This window comes from Stegastes partitus, unplaced genomic scaffold (genome assembly GCF_000690725.1).
Source record: "Stegastes partitus isolate 25-593 unplaced genomic scaffold, Stegastes_partitus-1.0.2 Scaffold264, whole genome shotgun sequence".
Lineage (NCBI taxonomy): Eukaryota > Metazoa > Chordata > Actinopteri > Pomacentridae > Stegastes > Stegastes partitus.
Window position 1 is genome coordinate 214,094 of NW_007577995.1, and position 16,071 is coordinate 230,164.

General features: G+C 44.4%; 1 long non-coding RNA gene across 2 annotated transcripts in view; it reads right to left on the reverse strand.

Moving 5' to 3' along the window:
• The window catches only part of LOC103357613 (uncharacterized), a 20,717-nt gene extending 7,995 nt beyond the window's left edge, over positions 1-12,722 (reverse strand). Inside the window, exons 1-3 of one of the 2 annotated variants that reach the window (XR_520212.1) lie at positions 12,505-12,722; positions 9,589-9,677; positions 1,083-1,730 (exon numbers count right to left, since the gene is read on the reverse strand). This is a non-coding gene — a long non-coding RNA (uncharacterized LOC103357613). Of the gene's footprint in view, positions 1-1,082; positions 1,731-9,588; positions 9,678-12,504 lie in introns of those variants that run through there. The other variant, XR_520211.1, reaches the window with a different exon arrangement.
• Positions 12,723-16,071: the final 3,349 nt, after the last annotated feature.

Here is a 16,071-nt window from a genome sequence, read left to right on the forward strand (position 1 = left end):
TCTTGATCTCACATGCGCTGAACACCTATCAAACACATTTTGGGGTGCGAATACTTGCAACCCCGAGAGGAAAAAAAAAAAAAAAAAAACCCCCAGACAAACAGCGACCGAACGCGCTTTAAAACATCACTTCACTCCTGCTTCGCTCGCCGCCACGCCGCCCTCGTAAGGCTCAATTATCAGCGCACGCCAACCGCACGATGGTTGGAGGTTATGCAAATGCAATTAGCTTCGATTTGCATTCGACAACAGCTAACGGATGCACAGATGGCAGACAACAGGGATGCACTCGCCATCTTTGGCAGAGGGGGGAAAGACTGGCGGCCATTTTGTCTGAAGCTGTGCCCATCTGGATGGAAACAACCGCGCTGCATTACTGTGACGACGACAGCAGTTTGGGAGCTGTGGGTGCACGATGCTGCTGCTGCTGCTGCTGCTGCTGCTCAAACACTCTCAAGGCCAAGCGCATACCGCCCATTCATACTCATGCAGATAATAGGAATACGGAGCAGCGTAGCCGTCTCATATGAATCAAAATGTTCAGATTTGAGTGACATGTTACGATGAAAAATATGAAATTAACTCCAAACATTTCTCAGAGTTGAAGAAACACCTTTCACAGCTGTGCTCATCATCCTAAATCATCCTCACAGGGTGCCAACTTACTGTCTCTCTCTCTCTTACACACACACACACACACACACACACACACACACACACACTCTCGCAGGCTATTTTAGGCAGTACATGAGGTAATGAGAGCACATTCAGACTTGTTCATAGAGTGGAAAATGTGGAGTGCTAAAGAGAGATACTTGCCATTTTACCATCTCCACTACAAGGTCTGTCTGCTCTGTGATCTTCAGCCCTCTTTACTGTTCAGTCAGTTAAAAAAAAAAAAAAAAAAGTCTGAAATTGAATAATAATAGACATCGTGGAGGAAAAAGAAAAAAAAAAACGAGGTTCATACTTCGTGTGCCAGTATTTCGGGTTTGAACAGACACGTGTCTACGGCTCACCATAGTAACAGCAAGCCAAGAGAGGAAGAGAAAATAAAGATCGTACTGTCTCTTTGTCAAATGTAAAAACTAGTTGGGGAATAAACAACGGGTGAGCTGAGGATGGAGAGTGAGTCAAAAGCAGAACTCCCAAACTGGTTTTTAAACAGCCGGAGGCAGAAGGTGGGGGGGTATGTCAATCTAATGATGGAAAAAAAAAATCAAGAGAAAAGGAGGATCCCTCTTGGCAGTCTTTCAACATTCTGGGTATTGGGTATTATTTGGGGAGAAATCCCCTTCAGCAGAACCACACACACAGCCAGTGGAGATCCGGACTGAGGTCCAGTCTGAGGAGCCGGGGCTGCAGCTGAGAGAGCCACGCAGGGCCTGTCCTTTGGAGGTCTGCGGGCCCCTAGGCCACACACTTAAAACACAGGAAACCCCACTCAGAGCTGTGAAGGTTCTGTGTTTCATATTGATTTCTCCTGCATGCCGGTAGCTCCAGAGGTGATTCTAGCCTTTGGGGACCTTCTCCATCCTTCCCAGCCCACTCACTAGCTCCCCGCCTGGGCTTCGCTGGCTCTGCTGGACCCCTGGATGGAGGTACGAGCCACAGGAGGAAGAGGAAGAAGATGAGAGCCCATGGCAATGATGATGAGCTGCGCCGGGTCTCTGAGTTCAGTCATCTACCAGCCTTTATTCAGCCTTCCAACCACCCACCCTTGTTTCCATCTGAAAAAAGGGAAAATAGAGAGTGTTTTTCAAAATCTCACCTTTGGCATTCAGCATCCCTCTGCTCAATGCAAATGCAAATGTAAACACTAACACTTTGATTAAAAATATGTGGGAAGAAAACGCCAACTTGCTCTTTTGTAACCTGCCCCAAGGCTCTCGCTGCTATACAGAAACAAATAAAAATGCTCGACATACTGTATGAAACACAGAAGCATCCATTTCTTGTTCACATTTTAAAAAATGTTGTCCAGAAAATCTGAATCCGTCAGGTTAAACTGATTAAACACAACCCGCGTTGTTAGGAAACACTACCGAGATGAAACAATTTGATGTCAACAGATTCCTTCGCTGCCGTGCGTCCTGAAAGTATCCTGAAATCTGTTCTCATGCTAATACGATATAGCCTTCTATGTGTCTCTTTGTTCTTTTATAAGGAAAAAAAAAATGAATTGCAGGGGCCTCCTTCAGCAACCAAACACCCAGTGGCCCCAATTTCTGTCAAACGCAGCAACAAAGACGCATTCAGCTCAGCGTGCTTCGCTGCAATAACACACAGAGAGTAGAGGGTTAAAACGGCCAAGGTCAGTTATGGGATGGTTTGTTAGTGACTTCGCTGTTATGTGCATGTTTTCATCGCATAATAGACGAGCAATCGGAGTAGCCCCTAGCTTGGCCTGTGCAGAGGAGGGGGTGAGGAGGAGGGGGGGTGTGTGGGGTGAGATTGGGTGAGCCGGAGGAAGATTCAGACACAATGCTCCCATTGAGAGGGTTCAGACATGGGTGTTAACTCGCCATTCCTTCACACACAATAGGGCCCCCCCACTAGAGCCAGCGTAGGGGGACAATGTTGGTTCAGGGCAGCCCTCCACCCAGTGAGAAAAGAAAAGAGCTGCATTATCAAGATGGGAGGAGAAGGGAAGGGTGTTGGAGGAGGAGGAGGAGGGGGGGAGACGAATAGGAGATAGAGGGATATGTTTGTGTATGAGGAGGGAGGTAGAAGGAGGACTCGGGCAGAGACGAGCCCTGTGACCCATGGCTTTGGACTTGAGGAACAAAACAGAGAGACGTCACCAAGCAGCGGCGTCGCACACAATTAAATATCCGACAGATTTAAACGAGCAGTTTGTGGGAATGCGCTCGACAGTAATCAGCATCGTCAGTTTCACGAGACATCCGTCGGTTTAGTTTAACTTGTTTAGATTTTCTCTTTGCTTGGTTTTACTATGCTATGAGGGACAACAGATGAAAATTCTTTTATCGCAGTGATTATTGTCATCAATAAAATAAAATAAAAACACATTGTTGTTAATAACTATATCCCCTCCCCACATAAGGCCAATCTTTAAAGCATCAATTACAACTAAAGACACCACATTAGAGCACAGGCACACAACAGAGTAATATTTCTAAATAACTGATATTTTTTCATATTTAATTTATATAAACGACTCATAATAACAGCTGAAAAGAAATAGGTGCTGTAGCTGTCTGTTAATCTAGACAGAGAAGCCTTAAGTATAGCTGAATATCACAACTTCTATTCAAAATCTTTCTGATTGTTAGTGGTTTTCTTCACAGAGAAATGTGCCACGTCAGGCCTGATGCGCTCTCCTCTTTCTAACCGGAGTCTTCACTCTGTCATCTAAAGCAATGTCCCTCCCACAGCACAGCATCTGACTGGTGCCACGTCACATCCTATTAGCACCGACGGATAAATGCTGAAAAGTTGTCTTTTAATTAAACACATAAAAGATAAATAATTTTCAAAATGATGTTTTGTGTTGTTTTATATTTTGGCGGCAAGGTTTTTACTTTTAGTGCTCGGTTCACTTGATTACAAATATAAAGGAAAAAACCACACATTTATCTTTAATTATACTTTCAATATTATATCCTGTTTTTAGAGAGTGATTTAAAAATTTTCAGCAAACACCTGCCAACTACATTTTTGAAGTCTGTAGTTTAAAGAGGCCTGAAATAGATATAATAGAAGATGGAACTTGAGGGAGCCAGAGGTTGTCTACCGTGTATTGATGCATACTGACTTGGAGACACTGCATGTTTTATAAAACAACACACATCACTACGCACATTTGAAATTACTTATAGCACAGACCATATATACCACAAGACTGCAACATCCCACTTTTGATTTTGACCAGTGACGTTTTCATTCTCATTTCCTGTTTTCAGTATCTTAAAATAAGTGTGCATGTATGAAAGGAGTGATAACAGCAACAGTCAACAATTAGCATATTTATTTTATAGTTGTCCTATAATTGGACGCAACTTGTCCTCCGACGAAATACCAAATTGCATGTCTACTTTTTGTTATTTCAGTAAGACAAGAAGCCCGTTCCTGTGTTTGACATACAATGTGTGCACAAAATGAAGGATATCTGCAGACTTTAATGGCATCATGCTTGCAGCAGAGAGCAGGAATCACATCCTCCAATGATTTCAGCATTTTTGAAACATCTTTAGCGTTTCTCCAAAGACCACATAACAAGCATTTGCTTGTTCGCAGTCGCTTGTTATATACTCGGCGGTTGTAAAGGAACACTGTTTTGGGAGTCAGTTTGGGAGCGAACCTGACAGCGTTAACAAGCCGTTGGTAATGTAAGTGTACATGCTTTTATTCTACCATCCGTTTCCAGACAGGTAAAATCTCCTCTGGCGAAACAAAAAAAAAGGGAGGATTCTGTTTTAAAATGTATAAAGGAAGCGATCAGTTTGACTGCGTTTGAGGCCACGAGGCGGTATAGGTGGTGGTGGTGAGGAGGAGGAGAGGGGAGGGTAGTGGGTAGCTGGAAAATGTTTATGGAGATCCTGTGTCTCTCTGGGAGCCTAATAGAATCCTGTGGCTGGAGTGAGAGCTCATTGTGCCAGTGTAAAGGATTACACTGGTAAACTGGTAAAACAGGGGAAAGAGCCCAAACACTCTCTACCTCCTATGGAGAGGCAACGAACCATCGAACAATGAGAGGGGAGAGCATACTGCAAGCTGACTCATTTCATCAACAGAGAGGAGAAAGTAGTGGAGGAGCTGTGACTGGTGGAAGATAGAGGAAATAGATTAGGGAGTTCATATACATGCATGCGCACGGGCAAAATGAAAAAAAAAAAATAGAAAAACGCCTGCAAATGGAGCGAAGGATAAAAAAAAAAGAAAGAAAGAAGGGGAGCAGAGGGGGCTGCATGGACGACAGTTTCAGTATTAGAGGGTAATATGGGCAAATGATGTCTGTCTTGCTTGTCTGTCTGCATCCTGAGTGACAGTTTACAATCTCTGAGGCAGCAGGCAGGCCCAGCAGGTCGGCTCTTTGGCTCCATACAATCCCTCATTTCCCCAACCTATTTTTTTTTTCTTCTTCCTCCCCTCTCTCCATCTACCCTCCACCTTCGGCTCTCGTCTGTTTCCAGCCATCTCTAATCTCCACCCTCGTTCCTCCACCGCAAACACCACCTTCCTTCTGCATTCTGTCTGCATTTTAACATCGTTTTTCTCTCCCTGTTCGGAGTTGATCACCTGTTATTTGTATCTTTAACAATTTCAGGCCTTAAAAAAGAAACTCTGCAACGAGTCCGTGTGAGAAGGTTTCTGACCGGCCTTCTCTTGTTCAGTGAGCCGCCTTACGCTCTCTTTGCTTTGCACAAATGATGAACTGAATCAGCTTTCTTTATTTCCTTGCTTTTGTTTCTCAACTTGCTGTAGCATCTGCTGAAAACAAACCCACAGAGGATGTCACGGAGTCACCGCAAAATTTCGAAAGGCGCAGAACATCCGCCCGACGCCCGACGAGCACTATGACCCCCCGTATATTTCCCACAGTTTGCATGGACAACATGTAAGTAGAGCATTATTCCTCCTCTTATTTGCTGCTGGAATGGAAAGCACGCTGGGCATAATGCATCATCTGCATTCTGCAACCTGCCACGCTGAAAGACTCCTCTCTCCTCCTTCTCTCTCTTCATCTCTGTTCCTTCAAAAGCTGCCGAGGGTGTATTCAAACAGCAGGATACACACTCAGCTAACAAACCTCATTAAGGGCCCATACACACTTTCTCAATGCTAACACTAGCTGTCACACATCCTCTCTCAATGCACACACTGGTGGCCACACTGACCGCAACAAAGCATCTTTACAGAGCTAATTAGAAGGGTCCCCCTCTCTATTTGAAACTCATCTGAATAGGAGGGAACATGATAATGAGGAGGAGAGAACGAGATGGAGAAGGAGGGACGGTCAGGAGCGAGGAGGAGAAAAAAGGGAGTCGGTACCCGAGAGCCAGAGAGGATGCTTGCTAATATATTCGACGGAGATAGCCGCCGTGTTTTTCATAGTGTGGAATTAAAGCGGGTGGGCTCACGCAGGCAGGGGGAACCGAATTAGTGTGACACCGCTCTGCGATGGCTCTGATGCAGCGATGGAGGCGAGCGGGGAGGGAAGTGAGTGCTGCACCATTTTGATTGGTGTGCCAGTATCTAGAGAGAGATAGAGGGAAAGGAATGGGTGGGACCCCACCTTCACGGGGGGAAGGCGGCAAAAGAGCAGCTGCTGACATGGACGGCATTTCAGGGAGCTTCAGCGAGGAGCCCGATTGTCTCCTTAACGCGATTAAACAAACTGAAACGAGCAATAAACGTGGAACAATGAACGAGACGTAAAGCAGATCAACTCAGTAAACGCGGCGTGTTCTGTTCTCTTTCTTTGCTTTTGCTGTTCATGCTAATTATTGCTAAAAGAAAAAAATAAAAACCCACAGAGTTTCCTGGCGATAAAAAAGACGGCGTGTTCTATAAAACACCGTGGTTTTCTTTGAGCGCCTCACATTTTGTATTTATGGAAGGACAGAAGGTCACATTGAAAGTTCAGCTCCTGGACATTCCTCTGTAGTTGCCATATCATTCACTAGCCTCCCTCTATTTCACGTTTAAATATTTCTTTTGTGTTTTTGCCGAAGCCGTGTGTGTTTGTGAGTGTGTGTGCGAGTGTGTGTGTGTGTGTGTGTGAGAACAGACAATGCCAAGTTGACAGTTAGGGTCTCGGGTCAAGCACAAGGCCAAGTTTGTCTTCACAGACCGAGTGAATGGACACATCAATAGCTGCAGAAGTATTCCTTCAAAAGGTTAACAAAATAAAAATCCAAACACTGAAAAAAAAAAAAAAAATCCACTAGTTTGAAAGATTAAATTTGAAAAAAATAAAAAATGAAAACATGAAAAATTGAAAATGCAACAAGAACGAAGCGCACTCTGCCAAGTTTTTCAACATGCACAAAGAGAAAGGGGGTGAAAAAAAAAAATCATAATCCAGACTCTTTTCAGTCCTCAGCAGAATTTTAAGTTCAAGTTGAAGTTATGACCTAATTGTTGTCTCATCAAGCCCAGTGGCCCCTGATGGGAGTGCAAAGCATTCTGGGAGAATAGCAGGTGTCCCCATGTCACAGAGCTTCCCAGACAGCTTGTTAATTTGCACAACTTTTACACACGATCTCTGCCTGGATGTGTGTGTGTGTGTGTGTGTGCGTGCGTGCGCGTGTGTGCATGCGTGTCTATGTATGTGTGTATATATTAGCGATGGGACTTGACCCTAGTGAGCTGCGGCACTGTTTCGCGTCTTGCTGGGCGTGGGAAAAAGACGGGACCCCTTTTCACAGCTGCCTGGCCGAGGCCTGGACTGCTGGGGGCCCCCTGTACCCCCTGCACACACACCCCCAGTTACCCCTTGTCCGACTCCCCCCCAACCCACCCCCACAACACCACCACCCCCACCCCCACCCCACCAATCCTCCTCCTCCTCCTCCTCCTTCTATCCCATTCAGGCTCCAGCCTACTGGCTTTCAAAAGCGGGACCCCCTTCCCAGCCCTTCATAAATACATCTCATTATTCAAGCCCTAGTTTGCATAGGGATTCCAAAGAGATCTCCACTCTGCTCGTGAGGTCTGAAGCCCCTCAGCCTTTTGGACCGCACAAGTGCAAATTTCGACTTAGTAATCTCCCTGTGTTAATATTTGTTTTAAAACGATGTGTGCACACTCGCAAAACCGCGTATCGCCCCTAAATTGCAACTGTGCTAAAATATTCCTGTTTTGATTCGTGTTCGTCTCAAAATTTCTTTTCTTTTTTTTTTTTCTAACCCGCAGAAATGAGGCAGAAAATCTGGAGAAACTAAAGCCGATGAAAAGAGAGTTTAGCATGACTATTAGCAAGTGCTTTGCTAGTCTGTATTCCATCTGCCACAGGCTATTGTACAGTACCTCACACACACACACACACACACACACATTCACACACACTTCAAACCCTCTACAACACGCCCTCCCCACCCCCCCTCATTCTCCATTCGCTGCAATGCATTACTGCAGAGATTTATCTCCTATCAGCCTGTATAATACTGAGGTTATAATTTACATCCACTTTAGAAAACAGCAGCACAGGCCGGTCCTTGCATATGCTAATATAAAGCTTGGGAAAATCTGGGTGACTCAAAGAACTCCATACTAAATTTGAATAACTGAGCTTTCTATTGAGCTTCAAGGTTGTGGAACCATGAAGATTTGACCTTGCTAACAATATGTACTTACTGTTTAATTCCTGATTCTCAACAATTTAAGGTGGGAATTGAAGGGAACATTTTGACAACCTTAAAGCCGGGAATGTTTCTGTTGCCATCTTGCAGAAATAACTGGAATAATAAAATTCTGGCAGGGAGGGGTTTGTGTCTTAGAAGCCGTAAAATTGTGAATTTTAATTTTGATATTAGGGTTAAAACTCAAAAACAAAAAAAACCTTGTGGCATGCTGTGATCTGAAAATAGTCGACATATTCAACTGTTTTGACCTAATGCTGCTGTCGCTGAATTATGCATGTTGCCATACCTTCATGCAAATCAATTTCTTGCTCGCAGTAATCAGGAGATTTTGGACAAGGGGAGGGTGGCTCGTCAAGGCATTAGGGGCGAAAAGGACAGAGCCACCCAAACGCTCTTTCCACATGAGCAGGTCCAAACCTTGGGTGAGCCCTACGCCTCGGCTCTCCTAACGGGATAAAGAACCGCAGCAAAGATTACACGGCAACCTCCCCTGCACCTACCACACACTCTACCTGACAAATAGGATCATAGTGTTTAAAGGGATAAAACGCTGAATGTATGAGAATGAAAAAGAGAGCTGCGTGTGTCTGAGTGCGAGGAGGATGAGGAGGAGGAGGAGGAGGAGGAGGACGAGGAGGAGGGGGGCAGGAGGGTTGATGTACAACGTAAAAAAATGTTAATACTTCAAAGGAGAAAGGAATGATGGAATTCAACATGGAGGTCCTACTTCACTCGCTCAAATCAGGCCGTTTACACTCTGTGTGGCTGCAGGCTACAGCCTATTGCTGCTACACGCTGTATGTATATTCAGAAATATACAGGAAGGGTACAAAACCGACATTTAGACTGTGTGCAAATTAAAACGTCTCTTTTAATGCCCTCTTTTTGGAGCAGCACTTTAAAAATCATTCCTGATGCAAAAATGATAATAATAAAAAAATACTCCCAATATTTCAAAATTCAAGCTCAGTCTGTTTCTCTTCCTGTATCTTTTTCACACCCACACAACTCCAGCCACACAAAATATGGACAACAATCAACCACCAGCGAAGCTCCATCGCTGGCTGATGATACAAAACTATTTGCGAGCCTCCAGCATCTTCAAGTTTGACCTCTTAACTCCGTGTACTTATTGTTATACCCAAAATATATAAGGCAGAGGATGCTTCTGCATTTGGCAGCATCAGGGCTTGTTGTTCAAACCACATCTGTGTCCACCATGCATGTCTTCTTATATTTTAAAAAAAACAATATTTACCTGCAGGCCGATTGTTGCTCCTCATTCTGTCCGGTTTGTCTTCATTGTGAGTTAGTACAAACTTTAGGCTTGAGGTCGCCGACATTTTCCTTTAAAGACAAAAGAAAAGAGAATCAGTGGGTGTGAAGTCACATATGTAGCTCTCATTTTTAATAAAACTTTTTTATTTCAGCAATAAATTAGTGGCTTGTAAAGCAAAGAAAGAAAGAAAGAAAGCACAAGACAGAAGGGGGGGAATTAATGCGTTTGTGTTGACCTTGCAGCTAAAAGCAGTCTCCTAAACTTGTTTTACTTTGTGCACAAGTGCCTCTTTTTTTTCTTCTTTTTTTTCTACATGCACTTCTCATTATTCCGCAAGGTTAAATATATATTGTGTTGTGTGTGTACAGTAAATCACGCTTGAAGTGTTTGTGGGGAGCCAAAAACAAAAAAAAGTCAAATGACACAGAAAAAGCCACACAAAGTATTTGCAGTGAATAACTACACCACAAAGCCATGGTGTACATAATGTTTTATCTGGACAGCATCACAGTTGCTAAGTTACTAAAAAGACATGACAAATGTTGCATGTAAAATAAAAGGAGTAAATTCTAGAGAGAGAGGGGAAAAAAAGAGAAAACACTGTGCAGATGCAGATGACATAATCCCACAAAACATTTTAATCCCTGACTTTCTTTGCATCCATTCAAGATGGAGGACGTGCAGGTCAAACCGCATGCACCGGCTCAAACTGCACCCTGGCAAACGTCAACAACACAGACACAGCATCTGAGCTCCCTTGTTTAACGGCGCACATCAAATATTGTCAGTCATGGTCTAAATAGAGCATGCTGGGACTTCAGGGATATTCAGTCATCTCTGAGGCTTGCTGATTCTGCTCTAAGAATAGATCAAACTCTGAGCCGATGTCCTATTTTGTTCTTATCTAGCAGGCGAACGCAAAAAATAATCCACGCAGCGAAACACAAATTTGAACACATCTGCCATGTCTAACTCGGTTTCAGCTCGAGAAGCATGTTGGGAGCGGGCTGAAGATGGCCTCTTTAACCCTAAACGCCTGATGCGGTGTGGTGTTGATGTGTTACACCCTGCAGGATCTGGATTTTGGGCAGCAAAGAACCAAAAAAACAGTCGGTATGTGACACCCAGATGGTGGAAAAACACTGATAGCAGGTATGTTAGCACACAGCCTTCTTCATCATGCACCAAGCGATGTGCAAGTGCATCCAATTATACATCACACTCCTAATGTCAAGTTAATCACAGCCAGGGGACATCACTTAGACTACACCACTCATAAAGGAAATACACTGAGAGGAGCAGAGGAGTCAGGGAGTCTGCACTTGCACTGGATGCAGCTCTGCAGCACCAATTCAGACTGTCTAATTAGTGGCTTTAATGAAGCCTGTTTCAACTTCTGGGGGCCCCAACAAGCAATCACCAGAACCAACATGTGAGATCTTAGAAAGCGATCTGATGCTGCTGCTCCTCCTCCTGCTGCTGCTGCTGCCAACACCGTCACGTGAGTCCCGATCTGACCAATCGTGTGGCCCCTTTAACTATTTCTGTCTCACCCCTCAAGATATTACAGTTATAACACCCACACAGTTATGACAACTACACAACAGCACGCGCAGTGGGTTCTGAGCGTGATTTGCCACATGCAGCTTCCAAATCGTGTCCTTAAAGTTGATGGAAACGCTGATTTATTGATGCCCAAATAGGCCCCAGCATCACCGCGATGCCCAAATCTCCCCCCCTCCCCTTCCCTCCCAAAAAAACAGCAACATTCACGCCCTCACATCACAGACACGCGAGTGGCTCTCTGAACACCTCTCCACACCAAGTGGACCACCACCTTTTAAAACCATCCTCCCTCCCCTCATATTTCCACCACTCCTCCTCCTCCTATTCCTCAACGGTGGTGGCGGCGGCGGTTGCTGCGCTCAGCCTCCCCTCAGCATCTCGTCCCTCCCGCCTGCTCCATGCTGCTGCTGCTGCTGCTGCCGGCATCATCATCATCATCATCTCCTCCTCCTCCTCCTCCTCCTCTTCTTCTTCCTCCTCCTCCTCCATGGCCAGAGCGAGAGGACCCCTCCGGCTCCGAAGTGCTCGGCGTCAGTTCGTACTTTCGGTTCTCTAGCTTTATGAAATTAAAACTCATACAGCTAGATAACCAAAGACACAAACTAACCCGTCGTCTCTTAAAGGGGCCGCCTCTCCGGTAAACAGAAGAAAACAGAGAGAGAGAGAAAGAGAGAAAGAGAGAGAGAGAGAGCCTGCCTGTGGTGGTCACACTGATCCGAGAGCCACACACGCGCACACACATTTATTTATCCAATATTTATCCAATTACTTATCAATCACCACACCACAGATGGAGATAAAGTGCAGGTTGTCCATGTTTGTCACACTCACACCTCCACTCACACACACTTTAAAAGACACAGAGGCCCCAAACTCCCCCAACTATGACAGTCTCTCACCATCAAAAACCAGATTTAACTTGGAGCCATCATTACGCACAGTGTTGCGTAAAACCAAACCAAAAAAAAAAAAGGAAAGAAAGGAAACAAATACTTTACAAGTGTACCACAAAGTCTGGTGCCAGAGCATCATTTTTGTTTTGCACATGCAGCATCCCCAAGTGCATGTAGCTCGCAGGCCGGACACACTAAACAGGCAACTAACCACCTTATTTCTAGGAGCTTTTTTTGTGTGTGTGCCAGATTTGAGCCTTTATTCCACAGCGTCAATCCGAACGCACGAGCAAAGTTGCCTTTAAACGGCCTTCAGTTGTGCCGTTAAAGTCCCTGCTTTCCAAACCACACAACGCCTGCCACAATCAAACATAATGATGAAAGCAGCCCACGAGGCTATTTCCATACCGGTTACATCAGTCAGCATCCCACTTACTTGCACATCAGGCTAACTCCACTCCACCACAGTCAGTGTCCTCCAGTAATTCTCAATCCCTGCCTCGGATTTTCTCGTTTAATTCACTGCCGGGCGGTTCGAGCGCATCCGACGAGAGGGGAATAGCGTAAAAGAGCGAAGTGTTACGGCTACAAAGTGTCTCTCCTCTCTCTCTGTGTCTCTCTGTGGACTTGCAAAGCGAACGCACGGCGTCCTCTCCCTCACGCATGCAGGCTGCGACTGACAAGTGCGGAGAGTCCACACGGTGAGCAGAGGGGATAAACTCCGCCTCAGAGAGAGAGAGAGGGAGAGAGGGAGGGAGGGTGGGAGGGAGGCAGAGCGAGCGAGAGAGAGAGAGGCGGGAATCTGAAATTATTAAAGCCAATTTGAAAATGAATGCAGGTGTGTGTCAATCAGGAGCTGATTTCCCCCAATTATGCTCATTAGTCAGACCTTAACATGGAGAAAGACGCGCGTAAATGATTTCCAAACGCAAATCCGGATGCATGCAGATGGGGATGGATGGAGTGAGGGTGTATTCTTGAGAAATTAATTACTGTAGAAGTTCCCCTTCATTTATTTCTTCTTACAAGCCTCCTTTTGTGTCGCACGTATAGAGGTCTTTTCTCTTTTTAAAGCCAGAAGCTTTACGCTCCTGTTCCGAGTGCGTAATGGAAGCACAAACTTCTCAAATTTTTTTTTTAATCCTCAACGCTATTCTTCAGGGCTTTAAGATACACTGGAGGAGCAAATAATCTTCAAAGCCCGTCTTTTGATTAGAGCTGTTATTGAAATAGTAATAGTTTATTTTTATGCCTATAATTTAAAAAAAAGAAGATAAAAAGAAGAAGAAAAAAACACACAAGCTGGTGGATGTTTTTGATCATTAAAAAGAGGCAGTTACTGAGATGTAAGATATTTCAAATACTAACAGTGAGCCCCAGTTTGCTCTCCTGCTGTGCACGTTGTAAAAAAAAATCCAAATATGTGATTACACAGCCTACATTTTATGGGAGCAAATGAGAAATAAGGTCAATTAGCTGGCCTACATTCTCATCACTGCACCATGTGAGCCAATTAGACATTTTTTACATTATTACTACGTTATTATGAGAGAAGCCACTTTGTGCTTATAGTCACTATTAGTGGGTTTTAGTGCTGCTGCCAGTATCCAGATGCTCCATAAAGGAAAGGAAATGTTGCAATAGCATCTCTTTCTCTCTCTTCTTTTTCTTTTTAATTCAAATGCTATAAAAATGTGTGCAGCGTGCAGAGGAATTCAGGGTTTATGTCCTTGGTGCAGAAGAGGCCCACGCCTATATAGCCAAATCCTGATAGCATTGAGAATGTATGCAGCCTTATCGAGTGCGATATTATGATGTGAGTGATACCTGGGCTGAGCAGATGAGATAGTGGCCACGATAACAATCACGCCCTTTGATAGAAGAAGCCAGTGGCGGAGACAAGACCCGGATAGCAAGTTGCAATATCTCCCAAAGTTTGAAAGGATATTTAAAAAGCTGCAGGAATCAGTGTGTGTGTGTGTGTGTGTGTGTGTGTGTGTGTGTGTGTGTAAACCAATAACAAGAGCAGGGAGCTACAGTCCGGGTTTTCAAACGAAAGCTTGCATCAGATAGCAGGTACATATCTGATTATTGCGCATGGGCAATCTGTTAGTATCATGGAGGTGCAGCTCTCCTGTCAGGCTCCTGCAGCACAGGTCGGACTCCATACTGTATGAATCCTCTTCTGCTCTGCATCATTTATAAATAGATGCAATCAGCTGTGTGGCCTCTGCCGCTGTCATCGCGTAATTGAACTTACAGCACAAGACTGCGTTGAAAGGGGAAGTAAAAAAAAAAAAAAGACGAGAAGGAAGGAAAGGCCCGAGTATTTAAAAAATAAAACCAAATCAAAATAACATCACTCCTGCAGGATTAGCATGAGAGAGAGAGAGTGAGAGGAGCTCGTGATTGCACCTGAGCATGCGCGAGGAAGTCGTGGGAGTAGGTACACGTGGAGCCCTTGTGATAAATCTGCTGGCAAACTTGCAGGGATGCATGTGGAGCTGGTAGATTTAAAAAAAAAGATTGAAGGAATTGTCACTGCGATGGTTTAGAAATGAGCAGAACGTGGGGTTGTTTGTCTGATGCATGAAGTGTTTGATCAGTGGATGATGATGGGATGTGCAGCTGCTGCGTGATGCAACAAAATGCGTGAAGGTCTGCAGGAAATGTGACATTATTATAAATATGCAAGGAAATTATTAATAGATGATCAGATGGAGTGCGTTCATTCAACTGTGCTGCATGTTTGTGAGATATGTGAATAGTGTGTGTGTGTGTGTGTGTGTGTGTGTGTGTGTGTGTGTCCTCAGATGGATTTTCCCACAAACAAGTGACAGGGAAAATTTGCCCCCATCCCTCCTCCCTTCTGTACCCCCCCTCAGAAAAAAAAAAGAATAAGGGGGGTTAAAAAAAAAAAAAAAAAAGAGAGAGAGAAAGAAGTCAACATCAAGTTCAACAACGTGCCGGAGAGACATTTACATGACAATCAGGTCTGGGATCCTCCAGGTCCCCCCACCCCGCACAACAGAGTCTGGCGTCAGCCCCGCTACACTTTCCCAGGCTCACAACAATATCTCCCTGCTGAACTCTGCACTGCAGCGCTGCCTGGGGCCTCCTCCTCCTCCTCCTCCTCCTCCTCCTGCTCTACTACCACATGAATACTTCTTACATGAGCAGCGAAGACCCTCATTAAATATTCCGGAGTTTGCATTAAACCTCAAAGCAGCCTAATTGACATTCTTCCCTGCATGGTGAGAGAAAAAAAAAAAAAATTAAAGATGTATTTGCAGCAAGTAGATGCTGATGAAGGGGCCTTCGTGTGTATTATTCTTTATTATGACATTATATAAATGTGTTGTTGAAAAAGTTGATTTATATTAGAATGAATCAGAAAAATAAAATTTAGATGAAAAAAAAAAAAGCTCACTTTTGGTATTAGTTTGCCACATGTTCTCCAAGCGTTATATTAACACGTGTTTTGAACGCTGCTGCTGCACCCACATGGCTGGTAAAAATATTAAAAGGCTACTTACAAATGACTGGAGAATAATCCCAGAAACATCCACGTAGATCTTTTTCTTATTTAAAAAAGATGCACCATTTAGTGGATTATAAATGCCTCCTTCTTCATTCTCATCCAGAATAAACTGGGCTCCACATTAAGAGGATAAAAAAATAAAAAGATGGCTAAAGTGCCGCCTGGATGGAGCTACTTTCCTCCCAAGAAAAAAAAAATATTAACTGTCTTTCACCTGCTGCGTAAAGATATTATGTAGAAAAAAAAAATCCTCTCTTACCGGATAAAGCGGGTCAGACTGGAGTGTGAGGAGCTGCGGCTGCGGGCAGCGAGAGAGGAGGAGGAGGAGGAGGAGGAGGATGGTGATGGTGATGCTGAGGAGGAGGAGGAGGAGGAGGAGGAGGAGGGAGGCTCAGGGCCTATCAAATTTGTCAAACAGGCCCTATAATATTTGGGCTTGAATAAACGAGGAGTATAAAACAG